General features: G+C 44.7%; 1 protein-coding gene and 1 long non-coding RNA gene across 17 annotated transcripts in view; one reads left to right on the top strand and one right to left on the bottom strand.

The window, feature by feature from the left end:
- Positions 1 to 5,533, bottom strand: part of SIPA1L1 (signal induced proliferation associated 1 like 1) — a 375,245-nt gene extending 369,712 nt beyond the window's left edge. For 8 of the 15 annotated variants that reach the window (XM_038545124.1, XM_038545128.1, XM_038545132.1 and 5 more), the window contains exons 1-2: positions 5,446 to 5,533; positions 4,759 to 4,818 (exon numbers count right to left, since the gene is read on the bottom strand). The gene's annotated coding sequence lies outside the window, so the exon portion shown is untranslated. Of the gene's footprint in view, positions 1 to 4,392; positions 4,509 to 4,758; positions 4,897 to 5,445 lie in introns of those variants that run through there. The other 7 variants (XM_038545130.1, XM_038545126.1, XM_038545131.1 and 4 more) reach the window with 3 other exon arrangements.
- On the top strand, positions 4,001 to 16,084 carry LOC119872893. 2 transcript variants are annotated; one of them, XR_005363501.1, is made up of 2 exons: positions 4,001 to 4,229; positions 15,042 to 16,084. It is a non-coding gene; the product is annotated as an uncharacterized LOC119872893 (long non-coding RNA). The 2 variants fall into 2 exon arrangements; XR_005363500.1 differs by lacking the exon at positions 4,001 to 4,229 and adding an exon at positions 13,037 to 13,346.
- The last annotated feature ends 43 nt before the right edge of the window (positions 16,085 to 16,127 follow it).

Genomic DNA, 16,127 nt, shown 5'->3' with positions numbered 1-16,127 from the left:
TAGAGGGAAAAGTCAGTGCAACATGACAAGTAACAAATTAGAAATCTAAAGACTGCAAATTCTCCTCTCAGACCTCCAGAGGCAAAAAGCAAAGGCTTCACCTGACTCCACGGCACACCCACCTAGGCACGGCTACTGACTAGAGTCCAACTAAAAAAGCTCCTGAAGTTGCTCCATGTCATATCATGGTCATCCCTCTTATCTTCAAGAAAACACTCATGTTCTCTTTACTCTCCCCCAGACCAGAATAAAAAGAGAAAATGAATGTGCACTGGCCCCTACCCTCAAAAGATAAACCCCAATAGATTTTCTTAGCCTCCTGATCGCAAACCCAATCACACTCATGTTCTTCCATCCTTCACTCAAACCCTCTGTGTTTGAGAGATCCAAAGCAAAGGGAACTTTTCCCATACTTCTGACTTACTTCAGAGCCCACTGAAAGAATCAAAGAACAATCATCTAAGGATAATTAACTTTTACCTAACCTTTGGAAAATAAAATGCCATGTAGGTAGTATGGGCTTTGGTTTGGGTTTTCGTTTTTGTTTTCCAATTAGCTAGACACAGGAGGGGTGTAAAAAAAAAAAAAAAAAAAAAAAAAAAAAACAATGAGGCCCATTTACTTCATATACCAAAAAGTAGAAGTGCAGTGGACTGAAGGTTGGACTGTCAATCTTAAATAGCACCGGATATGGAACAAGACCCAAATTTTTGGATGAGCACTGAAAGAGTAAGGTAACATTCAACCCTCCCAGGGAAAGGGAGAGCCCTTCATCTAAAGGGCAGTCACCCAACTGGCAGAGATATTTCTTCTCTCCTGGCTCAGATTACCCTACTGGAAGGGAGGGTGGTGCTACATAAATCAGTCATATCTACAACAGGAAGCTCCTTCAACATGTTCCTGTTTTATGTGCAATTATCCCTCCACCTGATCCATCACCACCACCACCACCCATCACACTTACGTGTAACTGACAACAGAGAAGGGCCACAAGCTGCTACTGTTCCCAGAAATAAGGAAGGAACAGTGACTTTCTTTTACAAATGAAAACTGATGCAAAGGAAAGAAAATGGTAAGCTAGAACAAATTAAGCTTGGCTACTCTCAAGAGCATACAAGTATATTATGCTCTGAGTTAATAGAGTCTATTCCCTACCCCCAATCCAAAAAAGGGCAAAAAAGCTTACAGACTCTACCATGTAGATATTTTAACTAACTCATAATTTCTTTTTCCATAACTTTGTAATTTGAGTAACTCTAAAGCTAACTTACCAAACACTACATCAATACTCTTCTCATAGCTCTTCAATCTTAATGTTGATTTTGTCTGTTTCCTTAAGCTTTGCTTCTCATTTTAGATACTTAATCAACACTGAATACTTGAGTGGGGAGCAGTAAATGAATTGTAACCTAGAGGCTCAAAAGGAAAAAAAAAACAACTAAAATCAATGCAGGAAATAAAGAGGAGTACAGTTAAATCTGGAAACCTGCCTTCCAATCATTGCCTGATCACTAACTAGTTCTTCTATAACCTTGGATAAATCACTTCAACTTTGTGGGCCTCAGTTTCATCATCTGTAAAATGGAGAAAATGGGCCAAATGATTTAAATTCAAAATCCCTTCTAGCTTCAATAAAGTATGAACCTGTTCATCAGAAAGAAAATGCAACTGCAAATAAAAATTCATGATTTGCAAAGTACTTTCATGCATATTTTCTCATTAATTCTTGCAGCAAAGCTGTGAAGCATTACACCCATCTTTGCATAAAAAGAGTTTTTCAGAAAGTTCAGAGAGGTTTGATTATTTTTTAAGATCCCATAGCCAGAAAATTTGAAACCCAGAACTTCTGAGGACAAATACTGGGCTTCATTATTTCAGAAACTAATTTAATAAGTTAAAATTTAAAAATAATTGATAGCTTGTTATGTAAAACCTTTGTGGAGGCATCAGTGTACCATAAAACCAAACCCAGAAAGGTTACTACAAATGGTTCCACTGGACTATAAGTTCCATGAAACACACTTATATTCACCACTGGAATCATGGAGCCCAATAGCAACACTTCATGGATAAAGACATTCAGTAAATAGCACCTGACTCACCATAAACCTTGAAAGGTTAGGAATATAGTGATATTATTTGGGGGGGGGGGTTCTGAATTTCAGATATAAACTTCCATGATTGGTATCAAAAGGAAGAAAGAAGCATTCTATATCAGAGATCTAGCTCTCCATTAGAGGAATAAATCTATCTTCCTCTGACAAAGTCCAATTTCATCAGTGAACCAAAAGTCTCAAATGTGAAATGTTACCTGAATATCTTCATGTCCATACCTTATGTGTACACTGATATGAACCAGCAGAAATGATAACACAACCACAAGAAATGACAGGAAGCACATAATCATACTCTCATGAATCACTACATACTTTCCCCTAAATTGGAAAGATTCAGGGAATCTGTACTCTTACACTGTCCCACCTCTCCTCAGGCTTCTGTTTCACAGCTCAAAGAGTCAGAAAACACCCATTTATTGAAAAATTCAAGCTGCAAAGTTAACACAGAACATATATATACACATCTCAACTCAGAGTCAAGGAAGATCCCCCGAAGTCTACAAAACCACCAAACTCAAGCAATCTTCCAACTATGGCTTCAATAAAATTACATGAAGATTTTTAAGTTGTTTGAAAAAAAATTGGGGGGGGGGGGGTAGGTTCCCTAAAATTACTCATGTAATTCAACCAAAAGCAAAGTAAATAAATACGAAACCCAGGAAATAGTATTGAAAGGATAGAGTTAAATGAATCTCAGTTCAAAATCTAAGTGCTTTGGATTTATCACTAAGAGTTCTGGTCAACCTTGCCACGGCATCCTAACGACTGACACTTCAGATCTAAAAAGTTCTATCAGAATTGCAGTTTCAAACCAGAGGAGCAGCACCAGCAACTGCAGAGAAGCTAACAGCAACACCTACTGACTATCTTGAGCCACTTGCCAAACTTGTTCTCTTAGTCAAACTAGAGAAATCTAATGATACAGTCAACTTCAAGAGTCCTTTACTTAAGCATAATGAGATAAGAAAATAAGTTGTCACCCACATAAAGCCATTCATCCCCAAAATCTCTTATTTTGCCCCTAACCATTTACAAGCAAATCATCACCCAAGTCATTTTAAAATGCACTGTTAATTGCTGATGCCTCAGTATGAATAATTTATTCCATGGGAAAATGTTTTAATATTAATACTCTTGTTAATAACTAGTATGTCATCTAATAGTTGGACACATCAGTGATCATAAACTGCTTTACGTAAACCTTTTATTTGAGACTACTGCTGTTAACACTATTCTACATTATTCCCATCAGGTTTGTTTTTTTTTTTTCTTTTCATCCCGGTAAAGGTGGTTTAATTGCAGCCTTCAAAAAAATGAAAAAGAGAAAAGTGAAAGTCATTAAACCAGGATTATATAGAAAATTAATACTATTACTAAACTGGCTGCAGAGAATGATTCTATAGGACTTAATCTTGTACTTTTCCTAAAGATTAAGTCAGAGAATCTTTGCCTTGGACAAATATTCCATATGAGAAAAGAAGAGAAAGTTGACACTTAACTCCCACAGAGTACCAGTATAAAAACAATGGCTTTAAGAGTCTGAGTCAGAGTTTCAACATGAAAGGCTTACTTTATAGAGGAAACGCCAACCCCAGTTCATCCAGATAGACCTGGAACCTGATGAAAGTCGACACCTTTACTCTGAAATTTGCATCGCATCACTGGCTCCCAGTTGAGAAATATAATCGTCTAGCAGGTAGTAAGAATTTCAGCGAAGGCTACTTCTAAAAATACCCGTCATGAAAAATTCAATCTATTAGAGCAAACGCAGTCTCTAGGAGCCATCAGACCCCAAATGCTCCCCTGCAAAAACGAATTCCAACAACTCAATTGATAAAAAAAAAAAAAAAAAAAAAAAACCATCTTCCCTGAAGTGAACCATTTCCCTCGTCCCTAGACTTAACAAACGGTGAAACGCGAGGACGTTGCAACCTGCCCCCGAGAGATTACTTGTCCACCTAGAAATGCCGTGAGGCGATGGGGGAGCCTCGCAAACCCCCTCGAGGGTCAGGAGAAGTTGGAAACAGAGGAGGCTACGGAGGAAAAGTTCTCTTGGAAGCTCGCCCGTGCCTCTCCAGCCCTCTCGAGGTTTACTCGCTCCAAGGAAAGCAGGTCGGAGCATCCCTGACTTTCGCCGCGCACCCCCAGGCACCACCCCCCATCCCACCCCCCGGGGAGAGAAATGAACCACCCGCGGGCACCGAGCCCCCTCCTGCCTTTCCCAGGACTGCACCCCTCGGCCTGTCCTTCCCGGCACAGCCTGCAACGCGCTCACCCAGGTGGCTGAAGGCGAAGGTGCCGGCGGGAGCCCGGGCCGGGGTGGGCGCAGCCGCCCCGAGCGGGCGCGGGTCTCCCGGCCTCTCCCCGAGGCGCTCCGCGGGGAGTCCCGCAGCTCCCGGCTCCGAGGGGCGTGCGCGCGCCGTGCGCGGTGCAGCCCGGACGCGCCCCCGCCGCGCCGCGCTACCGGCGAGCCAGCAGATCGGAAATAAGAACTTTGACCGGGGTCCGGGGTCCCGGGGTCCCGGGGTCCCGCTCCTGGCCCTGGCCCCGAGCACCGGCCACGAGGGCGCTGGCGGGGGCTGGGGACAGTCCTGCAGCCCCGGCTCCCCCAGCCGGGCCTCGGGTCGCGGGAGCCACTTACCGCCCTGCACGGCCTCCCGGTGCCGCCGCGCGTCCGGGGCGCGTCCGCCGCGCGCTCTCCCTGGGGAGAAAGAGAAACCGTGTGGCCGGCCGGCGCGCGCCCTCTCGCCGCCTCCTCTGCGGAGAGCCGCGGGCGGCGGGCGGCGGGCGGCGGGCGGGCGGCGGGGCCGGGGCGGGCCGGGGCGGGCGCCGAGCGCCGAGCGCCGGGCGCCGGGCGGAGGGGGGCCCGGGGAGGTGGGGGCGGAATCTGCCCAACTCCTGAGCCCGGCCCCGAGGCAGGGGAGCAGGCGGCGGGGGCCGCTTCCCCGGAGCAGGGCGGGCGGCGGTGCCCTCCCCCGTCCCCGGGCATCAACTATTGTCTGGGCGCCCCGGCCCCCGCTCACGCCGCCTCCGGAGCTCAGCGCCCCCGGTGCCGCCCGCCTGCCCCCCAGGAGGAAAAGCTGGGGTGGCTTGGGGGTCCGGAGGTCGGAGCTGGGCGCGGGGAGGGGGGGGTGCGTGCCGAGTGGGGGAGGGGACAGGTAACAGCCGCCGGGGGCGGGAAGGCCCGGGAGGACCGCTGGGGGGGAGGAAGTGGGGAGGGAGCCCCGGAGGCGGGAAGGGATGGAGTGGCCGGGGGCGGCCTCCGAAGCCCAGACCTGGCCCTCCCCTCCCGGGGACCCTCCTCCCGGGAAGTCGGCGCCGCACTGACTTTTTCGCTCACTCGCTCACGCACGCACTGAACTCGCTCACAAAGTTGCCGGCGGTGGCGGCGCCGCGCTCGCCCTTCCCTCCCCTGCACTCCCCTCGCCTCCCCGCCTCCCCGCCTCCCAGCCCCATTCCTTCCCCTCCCTCCCTCCCTCCCAAGTCTCGGGTGAGATCACCGCTGGGCCGCTCGGCACCACGCGCAAATCTCGCGAGAGAAGCGGCCGCTCGGCCCGGCCGGCGGGGGAAGTGGGAGTCGCGGAACTCCTAGTTGCTATGACGACGGCAAAGCCCTGGATTCCTGTCTCCCGCAGGGAGCCAAGACGGCGAACGTGGGTGCAGTTTTCAGCCTGCCCGCTCCCTTGCCCGACACCCTCCTGGTGGGGGAAGCGCGGCTCGAAGCGGGAGGAGGATTTTTTAGACCTATTTGAGAGAGCATCTGTAGCCCAGCGTCATGATTCTCCGGCCGGGTTTGGCAAATGGATCGCCTTAGGGTTTTTCCTCCAGAGGTTCTGGGGGGAGATTTCTGACACAGAAGCCAGCATGTATCTGTACCCCCAAATATCTACCATATATTCACTCTTTGCACCCTCCCGCCCAATCTCATCCCCCAACCACCGCTGCATAGACTCCCTCTCTCGTCCCTTGCCCCGCCCCCACCTCCCCCACCTCCACCACCAGATTGCGCTCCTCGAGGGTCAGCCTTGCTCATCTTTGTGTTCTCAGCCCTCCACAAGCTTGGTAACATAGCAGGTATTTACTTAACGTCCACTGAGGGCAGAAAATGAGTGTGGCAGCCTGCAAGTGTCCTCATTACTTTGCTTTCACTACCCACCCCCACCCCCACCCCCACCCCACCCCCGTAGAGTATGTACCTACTTAGGCCTAGAATATGTTTCTGCTCCACAGCCATGTTTTTTTTTAATAATAAATTTATTTTTTATTGGTGTTCAATTTACTAACATACAGAATAACCCCCAGTGCCCGTCACCCATTCACTCCCACCCCCCGCCCTCCTCCCCTTCCACCACCCCTAGTTCCTTTCCCAGAGTTAGAAGTCTTTATGTTCTTACTCCATTACTGTCTGTTTCTGTTCACATAGAATATGTCCTTTTCAGTAGTTAGAGTCCTTCCTTTCTCCAACTTTGTCTCAGAAAAACCCTGGGGTGCTGGGATCCCTGGGTGGCTCAGCAGTTTAGCACCTGCCTTCAGCTCAGGGCGTGATCCTGGGGTCCTGGGATCGAGTCCCACATTGGGCTCCCTGTGTGCAGCCTGCTTCTCCCTCTGCCTGTGTCTCTGCCTCTCTCTCTCTCTCTCTTCTCTCTCTCTCCCTCCGTGTCTCTCATGAATAAATAAATAAATAAATAAAATCTTTAAAAAAAAAAACACACCCTGGGGTGGGGGGAGGTTTGTTGTTCAGATTTTTTTTTTTTTTTTTTTTTTAATCATTAAGCTTTTCAGATGCCTTCAAACCTACTTCAATGCTGTTAAGGAAAAAAAAAAACCACCCTGGGGTGGGGGGAGGTTTGTTGTTCAGATTTTTTTTTTTTTTTTAATCATTAAGCTTTTCAGATGCCTTCAAACCTACTTCAATGCTGTTAAGGATCAAGAGGAAATCTTTTCGTGCCCTGTTTATTCTTTTAATTGTAGAAACTACAATTTTTCTTTGGGGGGGGCGGCTAAATAGTCACTGCCTAAATAAAATGGATGCTGTGAATAGAAGTAAGCTTGAACTTTAGATTTCAGAAGGGATGAGTGAAAAACACATTCCATGGCATGTGAATTATATCTCAATAAAAAAAAAACTAATAAATCCCATCCCGACTTACATTAATATGAGAAAACTGTGATTTTTCATTCAATCCCACAAAACTAGAAAACCCATAAAAGTACATGAAGAGTAGGCAGTTAAGACTCTAGGTCAAGCATGAGCTTAAATCCTAGGTTGGTGAAAGTTTTTACACTTGAAACCTGAGTGAATACAATGATTGAAAAGCACTAGACAACTTTAGGAGACTAACTTTGAGTTTTTCTGTGTCACTAATAATTGAGACTCCTTGAGAAGTCAATTAATTGCTGATTCTTCATTTGTAAAACGAAGGAGTAGTCCAGATGTGAGGTCAGCTTTACAATTCAATAGCTCTTAGACCTATAAAAATTTTCTAATAAATAACATATTTTCCTTTTACAAAAAAAAAATGAGTATTTCATTTTATAGGTCAGTTTCACAAAGTTTAGCTAGCTGTTGACAAGTTGATTTTAAAGTTTCTCTTGTCCCAACTGTAAAAACAACAAAAATATTAAGGAGGGTCATGCTACAGTAATTTCACAGGGAATGCATTGTTCATGATTTGTTTTTTCACTAACTCAAAACAGATTCCTTGTTATTTTATAAATATGCTAACTCAAACCAAAGACCTAAACTGAATATGTCCACACTCCCACCAAAATAACTATAAGGAAAGAGAGAAGGAAAGAAAGTAAGAAGAAAGGAAGGAGGGAAGGAAGAGAGGGTGGGAGGGCAGGGCTAATATTCACATGCTGGTATTTTTAATATAAAAATTTTTACAAAGAAACTCCACGCATCACCAACCACCCTGCTGATGTGTTTTAAGGAACTATCTTTCATAGCACAGTACACTATTGTAAATCAGTTGTTTATTTGCTCTGGCTCAACTTTTAACACAGTTTTACCTGTAAAGAAAGGATGGCTGCCAATCTGTACCCACTAACACAATACAATTGCAGAGCCACCTGTTTTATGACTCCCAGATGGCCATTTGATAACATTTGAAATAACTGACCCAAGTGCTAGCCAAATCTATTAACTTTATTCGATGCTTATGAGGCTCCAGAATAGATATTGGCCTCAGATTATGAAGTGAACTTCTCTAACCTTCAGATAGAGTAGAATAGGAGATACCGTCCCGGGGACCTAAAACTGCTCTTTCAAGGCCCTGGCCTACTATTTACTCGTCACTGGTAACAGACTTTTCACCTATGTTTTTGAAGGAAGAAAAGGTGAAATCCACCAAAGCTGTAGGTTCCAATAACATGTTTGTAATACCAACAGGTCAGGCACTCCCTCTGTATCTTCCTTGGCCTTCTTGGGATTTCAAAACAACAGACAAGAGACAGGAGAGTAAAAGAGGGAATACAGAGTTTGCCAAACCATTCCTCCCTCCTCTCTCTGGGTTCTTCTTCCCACCTCCACCTAAACCCCTCCCACACAGGGATGTGTAACCTTTCCTAGCGATAAGGAGAACATCTAGTCATTTCCTGTTCGTCTCTCCCTGTTGGGTTCTTAGTTTTTTAGACCACAGTTGAATTCATTTCCCTCTGGTTATTCATTCCTACACAACAAAACACCCTAACATATCTGGTAATGGAATGATTTTGACACAGAAGCCGGCCAAGCAAGCAAAATTGTTATTTTTTAATATTATAAACATCAATTCACAGCTGCATGTTTCTCAGCTAAAGTCTGGTTTATTCAGCCTATTATCATCAATTCAGAACTTCCTATTACTCACTATACCTCTATAGGGAATTACTAACACATATTCAGAAAAATTACTCTTAACTATTAAAAAGGACCAAAGTGCCCCCAAATCATCCAAAATTAAAGTTCTATCTAGTGCTGTTTCAATTTTAGGGTATTGTGGTTTTAGCCCTAGGTGGTGTAACTTGATTTATCTGAATACTAGATTTCTTAGAACAGTTCAGTCTCCCGTCTACATGATATTTACGTGTTTAAATACCAAGAACTTTATACTCAACATTGCTTAGCAGAGCTACTACACTTCCTTGTCCACTCCCCCACTCTTCTAAAGAACTATTTCACACCTTCTCCCCCAACATCAAACCTCTGGCTTATAACTCACAGCTAATGGCTTTGCTTCTTGTTCATTGGTAAAATAGAAACAATCAAAAGAGAACCTGGCACACTCCCGCCCTACCACTCTAATACCAACCTACCTGCACCTGTCCGCCCGTACTCTTCTGTTTCCCAGAAAAACAGATTTTCTCAGGATCCTTAGTGACTGCCTTATTGCTAAACTTGTGGCCAGTTCCCATCCTGACCTCATTTGAGTCCTCAGCAGCAGGGAAAGGTTGGTCGCTTTCAACCTTGAAATACATTCTCCTGTGGCTTCTGGGCTAAGAGTCTGTCTTGGTTCTTATTCTAGCTTTATGGCCTTCTCAGACTCCCACCTCTAAACTCAGAAATCCCCAGGTCTCTATGGACATCATCTTTTTGTGGTCTCTTATCATTCCGAGGTCATCTCACCAATCTGATGACTTTAAATGACATCTATAGTCTGACTACTCAAATTTGCATCTCCAGTCCAGTCACCTCCCTGAAAGCCAGACTCCTACATCCGTGAAAATTAATAAAGGGAAACCTCCCTAATATGGAGTCCAGAGGCTACCACTCAACCTCAATTACAGAAACAATTGTCAATTATAGTCTCCAACAGAAGTGTCAGTTACACACCTCAGCAGAAGAGTCCTCAACAGGACCCCACAGAGAGTGGTGTACATTGCAGCTTCTACAAGAAATTGGCTACCCCTGCAACTCAGCCAATGAGAAACCATCATCACTCTGAACTCCTGCCTTTTTCCAGTGGGCTTTCCTTCAAAACAAGTCTCCTTGACTTCCTCCTTCTTCTCCATAAAATACTGCCCTTCTTCATTTGTTGGACCTGCCTCTGGTTTTGCCATAGTGTGCGTGTCCTCAATGCACTTCTCCATTATTCCTGAATAAACCCCATTTTGCTGGTAAAATAACTGACAGTTTTATTTTTTAAGGTTAACACATCCATCTCCTATTCAACATCTCCAAGTGGTTGTATATTAGGTATCTCAAACTTCACATATGTAAAGCTGAAAAGCTCCAGATAGTCGCCGCGCACCCCCCCCCCCCCCCGCCCTCCAAAAAAATCATTCCCTCCTACAATCTTCCCCACCTCAGTTAAGGGCACCCTTCCAGAGATTCAGAGGCTCTTGTCCAGAGCAAAAGTCATGGGGTCATCCTTGACTTCTCTATTTCTCTCACATCACATATCCAGACCATGAGTGAGTTTTGTTGGCACTTCTTTCAGAATAAATGTGGAATCTAATCATTTTCCACCCACTGCAAGTCTCCCTGTTTGAGCCTTGTCTCTCCTGGGTTATCACACTATTCCCCTATTGATCTCTCTTTCTGATCTCCTTCTTCTTGTCCTTTCCCTCAATAATTTGCTCTGTGCACAGGACCCAGAGCGTGGAGCATAAGTAAGTCAGATCATGTCGCTTCCCTGCTCAAAAGCCTTCAGGGCTTCTCATGTCACTCAGAGAAAGAGCCAAAATTCCCGTTCTGGACTAGATGAATGTATTCTCTGACTCCCCTCTAGAGCTCTGACTTCATCTTCCTCACCACTCCACACCCCTCCCCCTCAGTTACACTGGCTTCTCTCGGGTCCCTGAAAACACTAGCCACTCCCCTGCCTCCAGGCCCTGCGTTTGCTATTGCCTCTGCCTGGAAAGCTCTTCCCCCAAATGTCTGTGTGGTGCACTCCCTGTACAAAGGTCATTGTGTCATTTGCTTGCTTGTTCCTGGTGCTCTTTTTAACCGCGTGTGGTTTCCTCTCTCACTCTCTGTCTCATTCATAAGATAAGATCTCTGAAAGCAGGAGCTTTATGTCTGCTTTGTTATGTCTATATTCCCAGCACCTACAACAGGGACATATATACAAGACATTCAAGCATGTTTGTTGAATAAGCAACTGATGCTGCTTTAAAGACCAAGTAAAAGGGCTAGCAGAGTGCCATAGGCAGACTAATTCCCCACTGAGATGTCCATGTCCTAATACCTGGAATCTGTGAATATGTCTCTTTCCATGGCAGAAGAAATTTTGCAGATGTGATTAAAATCTGGATATGAGGAGACACGTACCTGAGATTATCTGAGTGGACCCAACATAATCACAAATTTCTCATGAGAGGGAAGTAAGAGGGTCACAGTTAAGAGGCACAGGAGATAAGACCATGGAAACAGGGTCAGACAAAGATTTGAAGACACCACACCACTGACAGTGATGATAGAGGAAGGGGGAATGAATCAAGGAATAGGCAGCCTCTTGAAGTTGGACAGGGCAAGGGAAAGAGATTCTCCTCTAGAGTCTTCAGAAGGATTTATAGCCCTGATACAACTTGACCTCCAGAACTGTAAGATAACAAATTTGCGTTGTTCTGAGCCATTAAATTTGTTACATCAGGGACGCCTGGGTGGCTCAGTGGTTGAGCATCTGCCTTCAGCTCAGGGTGTGATCCTGGAGTCCCAGGATCGAGTCCCATATCGGGCTCCCCATGAGGGGGCTGCTACTCCCTCTCCCTATGTCTCTGCCTCTCTTTCTTTGTCTATCATAAATAAATAATTAAAATCTTTTTAAAAAATAAAAATAAATTTGTTACATCAGTAAAAGGAAATTACTACTCAGAGTTTACTCAGCATGTAAACTCTTTGAAGGCAGGACATGTGTCTTGTTCACTTTTAAATCCCTACTGTCTAACACAGTTCCTACCCCAAGCAAGGCGCTGAGTAAATGTTTCTGGAAAGAATGAATGAAGTTCAATTGCAGGGAAGAATCAAAGCTCCCATCCTGATGGAGTGGCAAAATCACTTACTTGGCTTTATCTTACCTCAGAAAGGGAAGAAAGCATCTTGCTATTAGGAAGCCTCCTTGAGCATTTTGACCCATAAATGATATAGGGGCAGGGAGTAGGGAGCCAACTCAGGGCATAGGCACCAATACCAGCTACAGAGAACAAAGAAAAGTCACATGGGGCTTCGTGGGATATGTTAAGGAGCTTGGCCTCTATTCTATAGGCAATAGGGAGTCATTGAAGGATTTTCAGCAAGGCAGAGACATACTCAAATTTGCATTAAGGAGGTATAACACACTTAAAGCCTGAGATTTAGAAATCTATGGGTCAGAGAAGAGGTCACAACTAGAGTCATAAATGTGGGAGGCAGTAGCTTATAGTTGCTGTACATTGCATTTAGATAACATTTTCATTAAACACCCTCACAAATTTTCTTTCCTTCTCATAGGTGTGTTCTTCTGAACCATATTCCATTGAGCTGTTCATGCCATTCTGTGTTTTCTGATGACTTTCCTACTAACATAGGTTCAATAAAAATCCCAGAAGAACTGAAAGTTCTAACTCACCAACCTTTGAACTTTTCCAACATAGCCAACATAGGCATCAGCATGTACTGCTCCAGCTATAATTTTTTTAATTTTTTCGTGTAAGACACAGAGAGAGAAAGAGAGAGAGAGAGGCAGAGACACAGGCAGAAGGAGAAGCAGGCTCCATGCAGGGAGCCCAACATGGGACTCGGTCCTGAGTCTCCAGGATCATGCCCTGGGCCGAAGGTGGCGCTAAACCGCTGAACCACCCTGAGCTGCCCTATAATTTTTTTTTTTTTTAAAGAAATCTATCTTCTCTGAACCATTTCAAAATTTTTTATTCATCCCTCCAATAGCATTTCCTTTTGGGGAGCTCTTTGCACTGTTTAAAATAATGTGAACATTTTCTTAGGTGCTAGAAATTTCCTTCCAACTAACCCCTGTCTCTATTCCTTTCTTCAGATTTCATGATCGAGAATGTGTCAAGAAGGAAGGTGGAAAAAAAAAAAATGGTCTCTCTCCACTCCCTTGTCTTTTTAAATCCCTAGAAAGGAAAAGAGGCTTGCTCATGACTTGGAAGTGGTAGGCTGAGGCCTCTCAGAACCATCTGCCTCTTTCCATTGCCAACCAGAGCCAAGAACCCAGGAGCCGAGGGAGCGCCTGAGTTGCACCTGCCCATGGGATCCAAAGACAGCACAACAAGATTCTGCAGAGATCACACTTTGCATGTTTCTGGGTACAGGAAATATACGTAATTAGGGTATCTGCTTGTAGTCATATCAAAGAGCATGACCAGCATGTTAAAGCCATCATAGCCTTTATTTGAGGTCAAAGAGGAAACAGTGAATATGCTGATAGTTCAAATATGTTTAGGGTCTTAAATCAGCTCATCCCTCACCCTGAATTTTACAAATCACTTTCCAGAGATGACATTTTTAGACGTCTCTTTCCATTTCATTTGTTCTTTACATTTGAGGGGTAGCGGTGAGTACACTTTCTCAAGTATAAGAACTAGCCATGGCCACTACATTTAATCTCTTACTTACACTACAGATATTGACCCAGTGAAGTGGAGGAAAGTCTACTAGAACTTGGATTCTGGCTTGGATTTCCAGATTCTAATTTAACCAGTTTAATGTGTTGTTTAATTTTTTATTTAATTTTTCTGGACTTCTTTAAGCGCCAAAGGAGAGGACTAAGAGCGCATCTCTTTGAACTAAACATCCATATGTACCATGTTAGCTTCTTTCAGGTGTCTGTCAAAAATCTGAGGTCTGAACTTTCATTCCTGAACAAGAAAAAAGTTGCTGAACCCCACTCCATTCTCATTGGTCTCGTCCTTCTAACTATGGTCTTCACCTTCCCTTGGCCTCTCTTGCCACCCATCCACACCCCCACTCCACAGCCTCATCTCAGATATTGAGGGCAACCACAACCCCTGCTGAAAGGTTGGAGAGGGATGTAGACTCCCAAACACATGTGCAGACCCATCCTGTCGCACTCTCGAGGTTGGTGCCACCACAGGGGATGTCATTCTCGCTTGTGACATGGTCAGCCTGTGCCAGCTGCTCTCGCTGGCAATGGGACTCAACCCAGCTGCTCCTAGCTGCTCCCACCTCTTGGAACAGCCAGCTCCTAATCCCTGGTCTGCTGGGCAGTTATGCTTTCCTTGTCCCACACTTCCTCTGAGGGCAGCCCAAAACACAGTTCATTCCAAGTAACTGGGGACAACTAGAAGATGCAGGATTGGTCTATAGAATCTGCTCAAATTCTCCCCAGCTGGAACTGTATTATGGGAACAAAAATGAAAGTGTCATGCTACCTGGTCTTCACCTGAAGGCAGTTCTGCACAGCGGAGTCAGAGGGATATGACCTCCACCTCTACACTTTGTAGCTTAGTGGCTTTGGAAAAAGTTACTTACCTCTCTAAGCCTTTGTTTTCTTGCCTTTAAAGTAGTAATAATAATCATGATTTTTTTAAGACTGATTTATTTACTGATTTTAGAGCATGAGCAGAGGCAAAGGGAGAGGAGAGAGAGAGAGAGAGAGAGAGAAGCAGACTCAATGCTGAGCCATGAGCCCAACTTGACTCAGGGCTTGATCCCACGACCCTGAGATCATGACCTGAGCTGAAACCAAGAGTCAGTTGCTTAACTGAATGAGCCACTCAGGTGCCCCATAATTGTTTTTTAAACACACAGTTGTTTAGAGGACTGAATAAGATAACATGCATTTTTAAAAAATATATTTTTAAGTAATCTCTACCCCGAACATGGGACTCGAGTTCACAACTCTGAGATCAAGAATCACATGCTCTACTGACTGAGCCGGGTGCCCTGAGATAACACACATTTTGTTAGACTCTGTAGACTGGCTACCTAAAAGTTATGCATGACTTTCTTTTCCTTCCTTACGCTCCATGTCTTTTCAGATTTCTTGAAGCCTTCAGAACAAGCTCACACAAAACAAGGACTCTTCTGAAAACTCTGAGTACCAACGGATATGCAGAACTGCAGGGAAATACAAATGCAGAAATGCTGAAATACAGTGCCCATCAGACTCTCTCCATCACTCCTCTCTCCTCTCCCTGCATCTGCTGTTTCCACATCCTTTCTGCACAATGCTTTCCTTGACTGGCTTTGGTCCACATAAGGAAAATACTTCCCAGATTGAGTTCAAACTCAAACATCTCTCAAGTTTGCAAAAATACCTGGAGAGGGAAGGACCTGACTGATCCAGCTCTGGATCAGGTGCCCACCTCTAGACCAGTCAGCTGAGACCAGGAGTCTGAGGCCATGTTGCATAAAATGGAACCATGACAAGACTGTGGGGGTAGCAGTTCTCAGGAAGAGGGACAGCAGACCACAGTAAACATGCAGGAGTTATGTGAGAGGTATACAACTAGGTTTCATCCCTTAAGGAGATTGTCATATATGGAGAGCCAGGCAAAGATAGAAATACTAAGTTTTCAATTCAGTTTAAATTGATTTTGATGCCCCCAAACCATAAGCTACCCAGGAATAAATCAAACCAAAGAGGTAAAGGATCTGTACTCTAGAAGCTACAGAACACTTAACAAAGAAGTTGAGGAAGACACAGTGAGATGGAAAAACATTCCATGCTGATGGATTGGAAGAACAAATATTGTGAAAATGTCTATGCTACTCAGAGCAATTTACACATTCGATGCAATCCCTATCAAAATACCATGGTTTTTATTTGCAAAGGTGGAAGAAATAATCCTAAGATTTGTATGCAACCAGAAAAGACCTTGAATAGCCAAAGGAATGTTGAAAAAGAAAACCAAGGCTGTGGGCATCACAATGCCTGACTTCAAGCTGTATTACAAAGCTGTGATCATCAAGACAGTATGGTACTGGCATAAATTGATTTTGACGCTAAAGGGGATAATGGAGGAAAAAAAAAAAAACCCCAAAAGTGAACAATGGTGGAAGAAATCTCTGCTTTTTAGAAGTCCAATCAATAAGGCCCTGCAGCTCTCTTTGTAAGACATCTG

Source organism: Canis lupus, chromosome 8 (assembly GCF_011100685.1).
Source record: "Canis lupus familiaris isolate Mischka breed German Shepherd chromosome 8, alternate assembly UU_Cfam_GSD_1.0, whole genome shotgun sequence".
Classification (NCBI taxonomy): Eukaryota; Metazoa; Chordata; class Mammalia; order Carnivora; family Canidae; genus Canis; species Canis lupus.
This window is presented reverse-complemented; position numbering and strand designations above follow the sequence as displayed.